The sequence below is a fragment of the Drosophila tropicalis genome, unplaced genomic scaffold (genome assembly GCF_018151085.1).
Source record: "Drosophila tropicalis isolate 14030-0801.00 unplaced genomic scaffold, ASM1815108v1 contig_593, whole genome shotgun sequence".
Lineage (NCBI taxonomy): Eukaryota > Metazoa > Arthropoda > Insecta > Diptera > Drosophilidae > Drosophila > Drosophila tropicalis.
In genome coordinates this window covers 21358942-21375269 of record NW_027173070.1, presented here as the reverse complement: position 1 = coordinate 21375269, position 16328 = coordinate 21358942, and the positions used below count along the sequence as shown (strand labels likewise).

Here is a 16328-nt window from a genome sequence, read left to right as displayed (position 1 = left end):
AAAAACAATAAATGTGGCTAAAGATAACTTTTTGGCCATTAGATTTAACTTTTGGGCCGATTTGGACTCTCTTTATTGATAACACACATATCCGCATACGCCACGTGGTTGTGGTTATTTCCTTCCCTAGCGCCTGACTCTTGTCGAGTCATTTAACTTAATTAAATGACAAAATTAAATGCATAAGCTGACTATTTAAATACCCTGTATTGACTATCAAATTTCTGTATTCTATCTTTATCAAATTCAAAGTCAATCATTGATAAAGATTTCATTATTGTAAGTGAAATAGTGAAAGAATTTGGATCAGGATCATGACTAGACTTACCCATGTAAATATCTAAAACATTTGGTCTACAATCCTGTAGAATTCTTCATCTTCTGCTTCTAGTTCTAGTTCTTTATGTATTTTACAATTAAAGAATTCTTATATACATATACCCCTATAACTTCTATAGGTCACAGGGTATTCAAGACAAAAGAAAAACAAATGAGATTGTAGGTGATTAACTGGATTATCATTTTATGCTTTTATGGTTTGTGTGTTAATTGAATTTCCTTGAGGGGGGTGATAGAAACCAATTTTATTAAATTTGAAAAAAAAATGTATTCCAACACATTGCAGAATTGTTCAATTATCGCAATGGCAATGGCAATTTTTCACTTGAAAGCCCATCGTATCTAACCAACAAAAAAAAAAAAAAAAGGTGGAGGGGAAATGGATAATAGAAAAATTATGCTTGACCTTAAAGCAACATTTATGTGCATGTTGTGAGTTTCTGTTTTGTTTTGTTTTGTTGGCTGTTGCCCTGCACAACCCCTCGAAAGTTGGCTGTTGCTTCAGTATTTCCAACAGCTTGACAGCTGTCAGTTTGTTTGCCGCTGCTGCTGTTTGCTGTCAAAGTGGCAAATTTTTTTCTTCTGCTTTTTTTGGCCACCAGGTGGCAGCAGCAGCACATCAAATAAACTCAGTCAAGTTTACTCTAGCCCTCACTCCATTTCTAATGCCGTCTATTGTCTGTCTGTCTAGCTATCCTGCTGCTGCTGCTGTTCTGCTATCCTGTCTATTGTCTTTGGTCTGACAGTTATTTGATTTTCACGCCCCAAATCAAGCCGAACTCATGCATTCCCATTTACCCGAAATATCCATTGGGGGTTTTTCAAATTTTCTACGATTTTCTTCTATATATGTATGTATATTTATTGATTCGCTCATCCTTTTTCTTTTTTTCCCAAAGGGTTAGGGCTTTAAAATTTCGACAATTGGAGCACTCTCTTTTAAGTCTGGTTAGTTGTGGGCTGTTGGCCACTTGAGTTTAAGTGCCTCTACCTCTCCCTGTCTCTCTCTCTCTCGCTATCTCTCTTGCCTCTGTGGTTGCCATTCACCTTAAGTTTAAGTATTTGTGACACTTGCCTCTTGTCAAGCCATCGCATTATGACAGGGCCAAAAAAAAAAGAAAAGTAGAAAAAGTGTGACGAACATTATGAAACCAAGTTGACAGACTTTGATGTTGACAAGTTTTGTTGTTGTTGCTGTTGTTGTGTTTTTGGCCCAATGGCCCCCATGAACCTAAATATTAAACGCAAATTGAAGTGCTATGTGCGTACATATTGCTCCATGGGATGAATTATATTTGAAATATGCCACAATCGTTGGATTTTAGTTGTCCCTTGGCGCCTCACACACACACACATGCTCACAACAACATCATCATTTTGTGGGTCAAATGGCACTCAATGATGATCTAGTTAGGTTAAATGCAAACACAGTTCGGATAAAGAGTATTTAAAATTGCATTCAGTCCATTTGCAATGGCAAATTATGTTTGTGTGTCATTTTAATGGCTTTATGAGCTGAAAGTGGAATTGCATTTTCTTCTCTGCCAAACCATATTGCATTTTGTGCGGCTGCAAATTATTTGCCATGGCAATGCAAAATAACAAATTCAAGAAAATGCAGGGACAACAACAGAATCCTCACTCAGTCTAAAACTCTGCACAACTTAATAATGGCCAGCAATTTCTCTCTGACAAAGAGTGAGAGAGAGAGCGACAGTGGGACAGACTGAAAAACACAGAGAAACGCACAAAAAGCAAATATAAATCAAGTTTACGCATCCATTTACATATTCCTTAGTCTCAGACTAAACTTAAAACTCTAAACGAATTTATTACATAAAAAATAATGCGATATTTTCTGTTTTTCTGTTTGTCCCACTGTGAAAGCTTAGTGAATCGAAGACGACGCCATTTTGTGTGCAGCGTTGCGTGTGCCGGAAACGGAAATGCGCACATAATTCTGTTAGAAAACATGCAACAAAATGGTGAATGGACCACCATTCCATACGCCGCCTCCTCAGGGCCTCCTTCAAGCTCGAAAGCCAGCAGCAGCGAACTTTAATTAAATGATATTAAATGCGATTATGCTGCTGCAAGAAAAACGAGAACCATCTGTCCTGAGAGTAAGAGCAAAACGAAAGAAGAAAAAAACCGAGCTAAAGCTGGAACAGGACCTCCTTTACTTTGATTCCTTTTCTGTAAACAAGGCAGAGGCAGCAATATCTCCAGCATTGCCAGCAGCAGCAAAACATGTCACAAAAGTTTCTTGGCTAATTTATTTTGCTATTTTTATACCATACACCCATAGGGTGAAATGGTATATTAAAGTCGCCAAAATGTATGTAACAGGCAGAAGGAAGCTTCTCCGACCCTATAAAGTATATATATTCTTGATCAGGATCAACAGCCGAGTCGATCTAGCCATGTCCGTCCGTCCGTCCGTCCGTCCGTCCGTCCGTCCGTCCGTCCGTCCGTCCGTCCGTCCGTCCGTCCGTCCGTCCGTCTGTATGAACACGCAGATCTCGGAGACTATAAGAGCTAGAGCCACCAAATTTGGCATGTATACTCGTGTAGTATGCACATGTTCAGCATTAATTGGAATTTCGGCCACGCCCCCTTACGCCCCCAGGAATCACATAAAACTGTTTTTCTTAAAAAGTATGACAGCTAGAGACATCAAATTTAGTTTGTATACCCAATTAGTTAGTGCGCAGAAATTAACTGTTCAAACTTTTTGCCACGCCCCCTTACGCCCCCAGGAATCACACAAAACTGTTTTTCTTAAAAAGTATAATAGCTAGAGACATCAAATTTGGTTTATATGCTCGGTTAGTTAGCGCGCAGAAACTAATTGTTTAAACTTTTTGCCACGCCCCCTTCCGCCCCCGGAATTTACATAAAAGTGATTTCCTTAAAAACTATGATAGCTACCGACATCAAATTTAGTATGTAGACTAGCTTAATAGACGCGCAGATATTGGCTATTTAAACATTTTGCCACGCCCACTTCCGCCCCCGTAAATTAAACAAAACTGATTTTATCAAAAACTAACAAAGCTAAAGTCACCAAATTTAGTATGTATACTGGCATAGTATGCGCAGAGAATTTAGATATTTTCACATTTTGCCACGCCCACTTCCGCCTCCATAATTTAGGAAAAAACGATTTCCTCCTTTAGTTTTTTGACTATCGCATTTAAATTTGGCAGACTAATTAATCTTATCTATTTCTACCAAACTACCAAATTTTATGGAAATCGGACTAGAAACATGTAAAACATGCGTATGAACGTATTTTACTACGCGGTCCACAAGGCCAGAATTGGACGTTGGCTAGTAGCGGCGCTAGAGTGCTCGTGTGTTTGTAGAGTGAGCGAGATAGCACATAGTATAAGACATGTAAAAACAATTTAATAGACATACATTTGGTCTTCGAAATTTGAAATATTTGTTTCACCAGGTGTATGGTATACCCAAGTCGACGAGTCGACTTACTTGCTTCATTTTTTTTGATTTTGCTGCAATGCATAAATACAAAAGATAAAAGTACAGAGAAAGAGAGAGGGAGTGAAAGAATAGGAGGAAATAAAAACGGGAAAAGCAAACAGAATAAAAAAAATAGAAATCCCAAACTTGTTTTCCAGTCACGTTCATTTTCAATCAAGTGGCATCATTATGCTCGACAAACAAACTGAGAAAAAAGCAAAATACATATTAGAGAAAGGGCAATCTGAGAGGAAGTGGCATGCTAAAGGGGCTAATACAATAAGAAAATTAACTCTGACCTCCTCCTCAATGGAAAATACATGAATATCTGTGTGTGTGTGGCACCACCTTAACCCTTTGTTGGTCTGCCAGTTGGAGCGTGCAATCAGGTTGCTCCTTAGCTGACTCTTTTGTCTAGGCTCAATCATGTTGCTAAGGGAATCATCCTCACAATCACTACATATACACACACCGTAACCAACAACAAATTACGATAACAAAAAAGAAACTTAGCTCAAAAACCACAGAATAGCAGGCAGGTAGACCTGGTAACTTCCTGTCCTGAATGAAATCCACTGCCAACAAAAAACCGAAACAAATTGTTTGCCATGGCATTGAACCAATTCATACTCTTTCCACATAGAGAGTAACCATATTCATTTAACTAAAAATTTTTATTTTTATCGATTACACAAACTATGTGTAATTAGTTTTTACATCTTACTGCTAAAAGAAAAATTGATTAAAATGAAGCAAATTTTATTATGTTATCTTATTCCAACCAAGCTATAAATCGAATGGGATAATAATATTGTAATTATATTGTAATTACTTTTTGGTTTCGTATAGCTACTGATAGTAAAATACTAAGATTTAAGCATTCCTGTGTTGAATGAACCATTTTTATATCTATTATTTTTTTTAAGAAACATCCCCTCGGTGATAAATGAAAATATTAGAAAAACAGAAAAATTTAAAGATAACTTTTTTGCTACTTCTTATTAACATGGCCTAACAAAAAGCATCGAAATGTCAATAAACCCTAAATTAACCCATTTTATATTTGCTTTCCAGTTATTGTCATCTAGTTTGACATTTAGTTAAATTAATTTGGCAAATTACTGCACTTTTCTTTCAATAGTTTCTAATTATTGAAGTGTCAATTTCACATCGCATTAAAAAGCTTAAATAAAAAGTAAGAAATTTTAAATCGATTCATTATATATCGAATTCGCTTGCCATACATATATGTATAATGGTTTCAACCTTTTTTCTGAATTACGTCAGTGGCAGACAGCAGTCATTAAGTTAAATGTTTCTGCAATCAATAAAAATAAATTAAATAAAACACTGATTGAACAGAAGAGAACAAAACTTTATGCAAATACCCTCAACTGCGACAAATGTATACCTGAATATGTACGTATAGATAGATATAAAAACCGATTCAACCGGTTTGCAAATGCAGGTAAAAAAAACAAACACCCAACTGAGAGACAAAAACAGCAGCAACCACAGTAAAAACATCAACAAAATTGTATCCAAATCATACTATACATATACCTACTTATATGCATATGTCTGAAGCACAGACAAATTATAAATTTGATTCGAAACTTACCCGTCGTCCACCCTCTTCATGCTCTCAATCACCGCCTAGAGGCTGCAATGCTCCTCAAACTGTGCCAACTCCATCAAATATCTGCAAAGAGAGAGAGAGAGAGGGGAAAATATATTATTATTGTAGATTGAGAAATTTCAAGTCATCAAAATATGTTAGCTCATCTAATCTACTCGGTAGGATAACTCCACACGACCATGACAGTTGACAGGAGGCAATCTCCTTTTCTATATACCGTGTATATGTATATGAACTTGATTAATTTGTATATAACGTGCAAATATTTTTCCTGCCAATTTTCTCAATAAACGCAATTTGTTTCAACGCAAACACACAACACAACTACGCAACAATAACAACAACAACAACAACAACAAAGCTAATTTCCTAGTCCTTACTCCCGACTCCTGATCCACAGACCTCAGACTCCCTTGGTTGGCTTCAGGGCCATCAATCATACGCCATGTGAACAGCAGACGCGCAGAAGAAAAAAAAACCCAGAGAAAACATGATTGATGCACCGAATTTGATTTACCTTTTACCACAGTTTATATTATCTGTTGTATACCCTTGTACACTTTGTTTACAGGGTATCAACACATAGAATCATAGTTGTTTCTGTTATGGGGGTGGATATCAAACCGAACACACACACACACAATAACCAAACGCCCACAGTCCACAGTGGGAGCCAGAGCCCGAGACAGGGCAAGAGCCATACAAATTGCATGCCAATTGGCAGCAGCCAAAACCAAAGTTGTTCATTGCTTGTGGCCAAATTAACGTGAAGCCGTCTTATATATAAACTTGTTACTTATATGTACATACAACATATGTACCTCTTGTACCCAATGCGAAAATTTAAAAGAATATTTCCGAGAATTGCTCGAATTTGTTATCGGATTTTGGCATATAAAATATAGACAAATGCATTTAGAGAGCACAACGAATTCATTTTCTTGTGACTATTCCTTTTATTTTGGCTAATTTTCTTAGTTATGCAAATTAAGAACTAAATGAGTCATCAAATTTCCATATTCAAATAATCATACGTGTTCATTTTTTCTTTACACTTTGTTTCACTTAACAATCAGAAATATGCATTTCTCATCAAAGTATTTTGTCCTGCTAGTGTTGAGTTTTTTTGGACGTAACTCTAGGTAATTTATGCCTAAATTTCTATTTCTATTTCCCAAACAATTTTAAATTATTTATCTCATTTTTTAAACTTTTTCTCTCTTGCAACTTAGTGTTGAGAATGGACATTGGAGGTAATTAATTACTAATTAATTATTTTACGAATCATAAACTAACCACATTATTTTTAAACTACCCAATAGTGTTAGGCCAGTGATAAATGTTGTTCTCCGTAATGTCGCCTAATGGTTCAAAGAGGATTCAAGGAGCATTTTAGAGATATATAAATATAAGCAAAATGTATAAAAATGTGTAATCTTTATATGAAAACAAATGTCAAAAGGAAGCTGCATTAGCCACAGATTGTGTAGCCAAAACTAATGAATTCTTTCAGGTTTTAAAGAGTTGGAAGTAAATTAAAACGAGAGGGCCGGGGCTAACTTCGACCGCGTCAAAGTTTGTATACCCTTGCAACTTTTTTGGTAACTCTTTCCTTACCTATTAGCCATCAATGTGGAAGAACGTTTTATCTAAAAAGGCTTAAGCTTGAGAAAGAAATGCCTACAATCATAGGAAATAACGAAGATATTGATCAAAGTCACTGTTTTCCACCGATCGTTCCTATGGGAGCTATATGATATAGTCACCCGATCTTTATCAAATTCGGCACAGTCATTAACATATATATTAAATTAAGAAATGTTTAATTTAAAAGCAATCGCGTTAAAAGTAACGAAGCTATTTACAAAAGTCACTGTTTTCGACCAATCGTTCCTATGGGAGCTATATGATATAGTCACCTGATCTTGATCAAATTTGGCATAGTCGCTTATAGGCGTAGTAAACTCTCTAATATTAAGTTTCACGACAATAGCTCAGAAAATAACGAAGGTATTGAGAAAGTCACTGTTCGTGACTTGGCCGTTTGTATGGGAGCTATATGATATAGTCACCCGATCTTGATCAAATTTGGCATAGTCGCTTATAGGCGTAGTCTCTAATATTAAATTTCACGATAATAGCATAGAAAATAACGAAGTTATTGAGAAAAGTCACTGTTCGTGACTTTGGGGTTTGTATGGGAGCTATACGATATAGTGGTCCGATCCGGCTGAATCCGAGATATACAACGCCTGCAGTATATACAAGCCTACGTGCAAAATTTCAGCTCTGTAGCTCTTACGGTCTAGGAGGAGTTTGCGTTGATCCAGACGGACGGACGGACGGACGGACGGACGGACATGGCTAGTTGAACTCGTCTCGTCGTGCTGATCAAGAATATATATACTTTGTATGGTCGGAGATGCTTCGTTCTATGCGTTGCACACTTCTGACCAAAATTAATATACCCTTTTTGCAAGGGTATAACGAGATCAATTTTAAATACAGTCACATAGGCACTTAATCCACATTCTTTGTTACCCTATTCAAACACCAAGATAAAGTTCACTCAAATTCTAAGTTGCGTCATTATATACATCATGCACGCAATGATGGAGAACCCAGAAAAATACTAGTAATTTATTTTTAATATTGAGCTTACACAATCTGAATTTATACAAATAATTCCGAGAGGAAGATTACCGGCCTAACATCTTTATGAAATAAAATAAAGTTTACTGGGAATAAATAAGCTAAATATATTTTTTCAGTTTTACGAGAAATAAAAAGTGTTTTTGTAGATTACTTCTACAAAAATGGATTGAGTTGATCAATTAGAAATTGATGACGCCTACAATATTTTAGAGAGTCAATGGTAAAGGATGTTCTAAAAGTCCTTGGGTCGTTGAGATTATCCAAAATCATAAATATTAATGGGTTCTTTAAAAGGAAAAATTAATAAAAACTATGGAAAGAACGGCAACTGATATAAAGAAAGTTACGTTTTTCACTGAAATCTCCAAACTAAATTTGATTTATTTGTTTATTTATTTACTTAAACACTAGTCAGTAAAGTATTTCAAAAAAAAACTTGAGAGTGATTGGTTAAGCCATTCCTAAGAAATCGTCTTCACCGCATTTTTAAAAGGTCTTTAAGCTCTCAGAAGTCATGAAACATTCTGACGTGGCCCTAAAATTAAACCCATATTTTTTAAAATACTTCACCGATTTGCCTGAAATTTTTAAGAAATCAAATGTAAGTGGGTAACTAGTTTCTAAGGATACATTTTGATTTCAAAAGAACATAAAATATCAGCAAATTGTATACGGAAATAAATTTATAAGTGATTTTATAACCATAACAAATGGATTGTTTAAGGTGTATTAGAGTCGTGTTCAGAAACGGCTAAAAAACGTCACCTCAACTTAAAAAGCTATTGCAAATGTTAATTTGTTCTTAGTCTTCAATACAATTTTCAAGTACCAAGATGAATATTGGTCTAAATTTGTTCTGCCTTTTCATATTCAGTGTCCTGAATGGTAATTTTAGGTAATTCATTTCCAATAAATTAATATTTTTACGATTTAAACATAATGATTATATTTTTTATAGCATCAAACCCATAGTAAATGTAGTTTTGGAAAATGTTGGCTAGTGCTTTAATTCGCCCAAAGACTTCTAAGACAAGATGGGAACAGTTCAGGTTTCAGATAAAATAACAAGTTCTTAAAAGTAAAAATGGCAAAGGAATTGTAACTTTTTTTAAACCAATAAAAAATTTTCCTAAATCAAATGTTTTTAAATTGATTTGTTTTATGAAACTCATATTTGGGAAATGTTTCTTCCACCCTGTATGAAAAATGGATGAATCTGTTGTTGGCTTTGTCAGACACTCATAACATAATATCCATGTGCATTTATTATCACCTGCTGAACCAAAACGAATCAATTTTCTATAATTTGTCAGATATAATGTTTAATTTGTGTTCCAGTTATGCAAATTAAGGCATTTGCTGCTAAAGTGCAAAAGTTGATCTATTTTTGAAATAAAATAATCGTACGAGTTCTATGTTTCTACAGTCTTTGAATCACTTTTTAAATATGAAGGTCCAGTTCGGTCTGATTCTTAGTTGCCTGATTATAAACAGTTTCATGGACGGTAACTGGAGGTAATTATTCAAATCTAAAATATTGTTCAAAGGATCGGCAAATAAGTATTTTGAAATATCACTATATTTCCTATAGTGTCAAACCAGTAGTAAATGTCATTCTGGAGAATGTTGGTCGGAGATCCTAAAGGCTATTAGAAGAATGCAAGTAAGACGCAAGGACATTCAATAAGTTGACTACTATGTACATTCAACATGTTTTTATTACACAATATCTGAAATAAAAAAAGTCCTTGAAAGTAAAAAGTGACTAAGCATAAAGAATATGAACTTTCAGCACCGATTGTCTCAGTACTAGGTATTCTAAATGTAGAACTAAATAAACTATAAAGGATAAGTTGACTTTGTTAACGGCTTAGATGAAGGATATATACGCATTTAGAACCAAAACAAACGAACTTTTCCAGGTATAATAGAGTTATCATTTTATTTTTCTAGCTATGGAAATTAAGAGCCAAATTACCAATCGATGATAGAAATTTTTTACACTATTTAACTCGTGGCACGTGTTCATTTCTTTTCTCAGTCTTTGTTTCACTTGTCAAGCATGAATATACATTTAGCTTCAATGGTTATTTACCTTATCCAATTCAGTATCTCGACTACTGGCTGGAGGTTAGTTCTATCTGAAGTTCTTCTTATATATCAACCGGTTTGAAAATTATCTTTCTTACAGTGAACTATGGCAAAAAATGCCGAGAATCTGGCACTAAAAAGTATACATCAATCTAAAAACTTTAGAAATTTATTTAGAAGCTCCATCATTAAGTGTTGATAAATGCATTTAAAACACAATTGTGTAACCGAAACTAATGAATATTTTCGATCAACTAGATTTGATGTACATATTGTCTCAGTCATGCAAATTAAGAACCAAAGAAAAATGTTATCCATTTCCATATTTAAATATTAAGTTTTCGTCACTTGCTCATCAACTTTACAAACATTAAGATGCAGATCGGTTTAAATATCATTTGTCTATACCTATTCAGTATGTTCGCTGGTAACTGGAGGTAATTTATGATAACTTGGTCTTAATATAACCTAAAACTAATTAGTATATTTTAACGCCTGCCGCTTTCACGATGACCAGTAGTTTGATGGATCGAACCATAAGGTTTCTCTGCACTTATGACCTAAAGTTAATTAGTTAATTTCTACAATTATCTTTTTTTTTTAGAATCAATCCAATACTAAATCTTGAAGTCAATATTAATCTTCATGAAAATCCGCACCCCCTTGACTGATGAATGTGCTTTGGAAGAATCTTGAGAAGAAAACCAGAGCGTTTCTACAAAATGCTTTGAAAAAAAAAAAAGAAGAATTGTAGCGCGTTTTAATGAAACATTAAGCAATTACACTGTAAATCGTAACAAATACATATTTAAATGATGTCTGATTGTTAATGTGGCAATTAAATTGATTTTACTTTTACTACAGGGTATATTGGAATCGATAACCTAATGCTAGCGCAATACGAAATGTTTATTTCTGTTTTCAGTCTGTTGTAATCATTGTTATTTCTTCTTGTTGTCTTTGACACCAAACAACTTTATAAGAGATATCTCACCTACCTCTCAACCTGTCTCTTTTCCTGTCTCTATCTTTATCAATGTCTCGCCTTCTCTGTCTATGGCTTTGTCGTGGTTTGTTTGTTTGAGGTTTGCGTGCTTCTTTTGTGGCTATTTCATTTTCATTTCAATCACTTTATTTTCGTGTAGTTATGTAAATTTGCTTAAGCGAAAATTGTCACATATTTAGTTTTTGGTTTTATTGAAAATTAACAACACTTTCAAAGAAGGAGATACGCATTGGAGCTTCAGAACTATAATTAAGCTCAATGACTGACCAAAAACGGGTTTGTTGTGGCTCGTCTAAACGATTTGGTAACATTTGCTGCCTTTAATGGCCACTCGAGTCGACTTGAGACGAACCAAAAAAAAAAAAAAAAAAAACAAACAAACTTGCCTGGCCATAAGCAACAACCATAACTGGGCAACAAATGATTTTTAATAACTTTGACACTCATTAAACTCAAATTACATGCACAGGCATTTGATTACGAAGTGTTTGTTTTTTTTTCCTTCTTTTTTTGCATCTTGGACTTTAAGCTATAAGCGGCTTATGTTTCATCATCATCATCATCATGGTCCTCTACACCATTATTTGTGGGTTAACTTATATGAGTGAATAATACTGTACATTTATGTGGGGAAGTTCACAAACAATTCCATTTAGCCTCTAATCATTTGAAATTCCTGGAAGATTAACTTCCATTTCCTCCTGTGGCTATTTAAACAATTTCTGTTCGAGAAATCATAAAAAGTACTTTAAGCTAATCAAATCAAGTGCTTAATTAGTTTTTAATTAGTTCAAACTCTTGGAGCTCAATGAACTGTTTACATAAAAAAATTCAATCGGAAAATGAAAAAAAAAGGCAACAAAAAATCTGTAGAAATTCTCAGATCGTACTATTAATACCCTGTGAACTTTGAAGAGGCGATGTGGCAGCATTGTAATATGAAATATATCGAAAGATTGCCACAAATTTGTTTGTTATCGAAAAATTAAAATGCGTGCAGTTTTTAAAATGAACTGTAACTAAGTTGTTAATTAGTAATTTTAATACTATAAATATATGTTTTGTTACTTTATCACTTTGATGTAAATAAGGGAAGATATTTTGAGTAACGTTTTTTAATTATTATGATTATTAATCGTTCATTTCTTACACCTCAAAGTAGGGAAACGCTAATTTTTTAGAACATCTGATTCTTCATACTATAGATAGACCGTAGATTATTTAGGGCCTGCACACACTTTACCCATTGATGACTACAGGGTATTGATGAAGAAAAAAAAAAGCTCATTAAATAAGAGTGAAGTTCTCACCACCTTCAATTCTCACCAACTGTCAGCGGTCTGCGGGCTAGTAGAGAGTGATGGGGTTTGATGGATGGAACCAGTGTAGGGATGGGAGGGGCAAATGAGAGATTAAGACGCAGTCAAATTAATTACGCGTTTCATTGTTTTTGCTATTTCAGGCTTTGTGTGTCTCTCTCACCGACAGAGAGCCATTTAAAAGCATTTTACCTGGTAGGGCGAGACGTGCTTTTGACGTCTTTTTTTCTCTTTGTTACCTTTTTGTTTTTTTTTCTTCTTCTTTTTGCCATTGCCATAACCCTGAACTTGACATTTATGAACTTAACTAAACTGTCTCCTTGTTTAGTTTGCTTTTGCTTGGTTTTAGTCGTGTCGCGGCCATGTGCTAAGTTCTTTTTAATTACCCCATTGGAGGTGCTATACAAAGTGGCAACTTTGGTGGGGTCTTGTCGGTCGGTCAGTCAGTGCCATCTCACTTGGTTCTCTGTTCATCGTTTCTTGGTTTGTGCCAGGTCGTAAAATTTATTTTTATGACCCTCAACTCTTGGATTTTTTGTTCTTCTTTTTTTTTTTTGTGGAACGTGCCTGTAGCAGGGAAATGGAAATGGAAATGCAATCGTCAATCGTGTTTGCACTTTAGTGAGAGAGACTTGTTCTTATTTCGTTTTGGAGAAAAGCGACTACAATTTAATGGTAGGAACTCACAAGTAGCTGAATGCAACTTAAATGATGCTGTGTGTGTGTGAGTGTGTGTGTTTGAGTGTGTATTCATAGGCCTTTATGGTAACGTTTTAAGTGGTTGCACATAAATTTTCTTCACATGCATTTCGGCCATGTGGCAGAGAAGAGTCATGCAAGCAGCAGGGATATAAATGAAAACTTTTAAAACGAATTCGATGTGAAAGGAAAATTCCTTTTAGTACAATTTCGTCTTAGGTGCCTTGTGAAAACACAATACATCAATCAGTTAAAAGTCCCATATAAATCACACATTTTCTGTACCATCAAACATCAACTTGCTCCAAAAGGAAATGTTGTAACAAATCACATAATATAGAAAAAAAGAAAGCTATTAAACATCCCCCCCATCTTTTATTTGGGAGCTTAACTCGCATTGGTCTTTCAGCTATTAATCTGTTTTTTTTTTTTATCGTATCTATAAAAATAATTGATTAACAAATTTAAATACCATATTATACAGTCAAATATGTCAGAGATACATACTAGATAGGATCTAAATATAACTCAAATCAAATCTATTAGCCCATTTCCTGCCAAGCAATCCATTAAAGAATAATAGGACTGTTTTATTACCATTAAATTGCTGCAAAATATTTTAACAATAAATAAGAATTTATTTATTAGAGTTGCCCGACAAATTCACATTCGATTTGTGTATATATATTTTCACTTTTGTTCCCAAATTAGTCAGTACGGAAACTAACTATTCATGACTAGGACTTCTTGATGACTTGTAAGGATTTTATCGTCCGCCCTTTACTGTAGGGATATCAAGCCTTTTAATATGAATATATACAAGAGTCCGACTAAACAAATGAAATGTGCTTTACTCTGTTAACTGTTAGAACCAAAAAATATTCAAATTAAAGTGAAATTCATTTGGTTGTTAAAGTCAATAAATCTCGTCTAACCAGAGTAATCAAGTGCTTGTAGATTTCATTTAGCCAATATGTGGGAGCACATAAAGTGCAATAGACAAAAGTTTTATGGCCACAAGTAAAATCAACATCTCAGGGCTCTAAAGATATCGACACAAGTGACTAGTGAGTGTGGTTAACCCTAACGCAGCATGGCTCTGATCATCATCATCATCAGCAATTTCTCTTGGCTACGGACAAATTGTCAACTGTTATTATCATTGCCGTCAAGTTTTCCATTAAAATCAAGTGGTAAATGCTTGGTAAATGCAAAAAAGAACCGTTGAAAGACTTCGCATGGAGCATAAATCTTGATATCGGGGACATTATTAACGTCAATTAATTCTAACTGTTCAAGTTAAAGACTCCAAAGGCTATGCATTAAACAGTAGCTGGTAAGCCGGTGCAAAAAGGGGCGTTATGCATTTTCTCGGGGGCGGTGACTTGAAATCACATCCAGCAAGCGAACGAACAAACCAACGAGCGAGAGTGATGAATGAATGGATGGATGGATGGATGGATAGACGTCTAAAGTGAAGAAGAGGCCCTCAACTGTTGCAATTCTTTGGCTTGACTTTTGCCTTGGGTTTGCGTTTGTGCCAACGTTCGTTTGTTCGTTCGTTTGGTTGGTTGTTGATTGTCAACCTGTTTGTGGCTTCTTCCTCATCGAGTGTATTAAGTGTTGTTGTTGTTGCTGCTGCTGTTGCTGCTGCTGTTGCTTCTCTTGTTGCTGCCTCACGATTTTCAAAGCCGATTATTATCAAGCCTCACGTGAGTGGATGCTTTGTTGTTGCTGTTGCTTTTCATTTTTACAGTTTGCCACATGGTTGGGGGGTGGATGGCTTGCTGGTTGCAGTGGTGGGGCATGAAAACTGCTTTTGAACTTGAAAATTTCCCACGTGATGCCGCTGCCGCTGCTTTAAACAGCAAATGGAAGAATCAATTCTTTGGATTTTCTTTACTTCCTTCTCCTTCACTTTGTTTCTTTTCGTTGGTTATTTTGTTTGCTGTTCGTGCCACATGTGCACCTTTTGCACCCTGCAGTTACCTCCCCCCGCCCTCTCCTTACCCACCCTACCACTCTCTTAAACTGCTGCACTTTGCATATCATTGTCAATGTGTTTTTTTTGTGCTAACGGTGCATTCTTCTCCTTTTGTTTTTGAGAGGTTTGGGACTCCTTTAGGCAAGTGTCGATTCCAGATAGTGACCATTTAATTGGTTGCTTTTTGTCGTGAACTTGGTCCAATAACCATTTCTTCTTCGAGTCTCTCTCTCTTTCTCTCACACACAGATAGCTAATTGTAATTGCCATTTAATGTTGGCAATTTTTTATTAGGCAAAACCAAGACAAAGAATACCCCTACTGTTAAGGGGCATTTCATTTCATTATGGGCTCATGAAAATTGTTATGTGAAAATGCTTTTTAGCCATAAAAATCATATGAAATTGTTAAAAATGATGTCAGCTGTGACAGAGAACTTTCCCAGCAGGCAAAGTGAAATGCATAATGAGCATTATTCAGAGAGACCGGACTAGACACCTGAAGAGAATGGGTGAAATTTGAGAAATGTGCACAGTAATTAAATGCAAAACTTAAAGCGCAACACACACACACACACACACTCACAGATTGAAGATAATGCATAATTGTGGAAAACAAAAGGAAATGGCTGCACTATCAAGTGAGATAGACGTCCCACCAAGAGGGAGCCATGCAGAAATATGAAAAGAAAAGAAACGAAACGAAGAGAAAAAGATTTCTTGTTCTTCTTCTAAGCATGCCATTGAGCCGTGCTCTTCTTTAGTTACATTTACTTCGACTACGGAGTAAAACGGCGTTCAAATTAATGACCAAGTTTCACATGGGAAGAGATGCACCAGCAAGACAATTGCCAATGGAAAATTGCTGACGACTCTTGGCACACTCTCACATGTGTGTGTGTGTATGTGTGTGTGTGCGAAAGCGGAATACAAGATACAAGTGGCTAGATACAAACTAGAACAAGTAAAATAAAACTACTTATTGTTGATACTTTTTTTTTCTGTGCAGAAATTTCTTTCTCGACATGTGACTGACTAGTTAGTCAGCCTGTCTGTCTGTCTGACTGTCGGTCTATCTGACTGACTGTGGCGCTTCTTCCACTCAACTCGA

General features: G+C 35.4%; 1 protein-coding gene and 3 long non-coding RNA genes across 7 annotated transcripts in view; 3 read left to right on the top strand and 1 right to left on the bottom strand.

The window, feature by feature from the left end:
* Prosap (prosap) overlaps positions 1-16328 on the bottom strand; it is an 80473-nt gene that overhangs the window by 35361 nt on the left and 28784 nt on the right. For all 4 annotated transcript variants that reach the window (XM_068291747.1, XM_068291750.1, XM_068291749.1 and 1 more), the window contains exon 3: positions 5447-5527. The gene's annotated coding sequence lies outside the window, so the exon portion shown is untranslated. The remainder of the gene's footprint in view (positions 1-5446; positions 5528-16328) is intronic.
* LOC137578186 (uncharacterized) lies at positions 8932-9258 on the top strand. Its single transcript, XR_011032550.1, has 2 exons — positions 8932-9014; positions 9078-9258. It is a non-coding gene; the product is annotated as an uncharacterized lncRNA (long non-coding RNA).
* Positions 9504-9898, top strand: LOC137578073 (uncharacterized). Its single transcript, XR_011032537.1, has 2 exons — positions 9504-9634; positions 9711-9898. It is a non-coding gene; the product is annotated as an uncharacterized lncRNA (long non-coding RNA).
* LOC137577867 (uncharacterized) lies at positions 10187-11053 on the top strand. The gene is made up of 4 exons (XR_011032491.1): positions 10187-10249; positions 10311-10647; positions 10728-10751; positions 10815-11053. It is a non-coding gene; the product is annotated as an uncharacterized lncRNA (long non-coding RNA).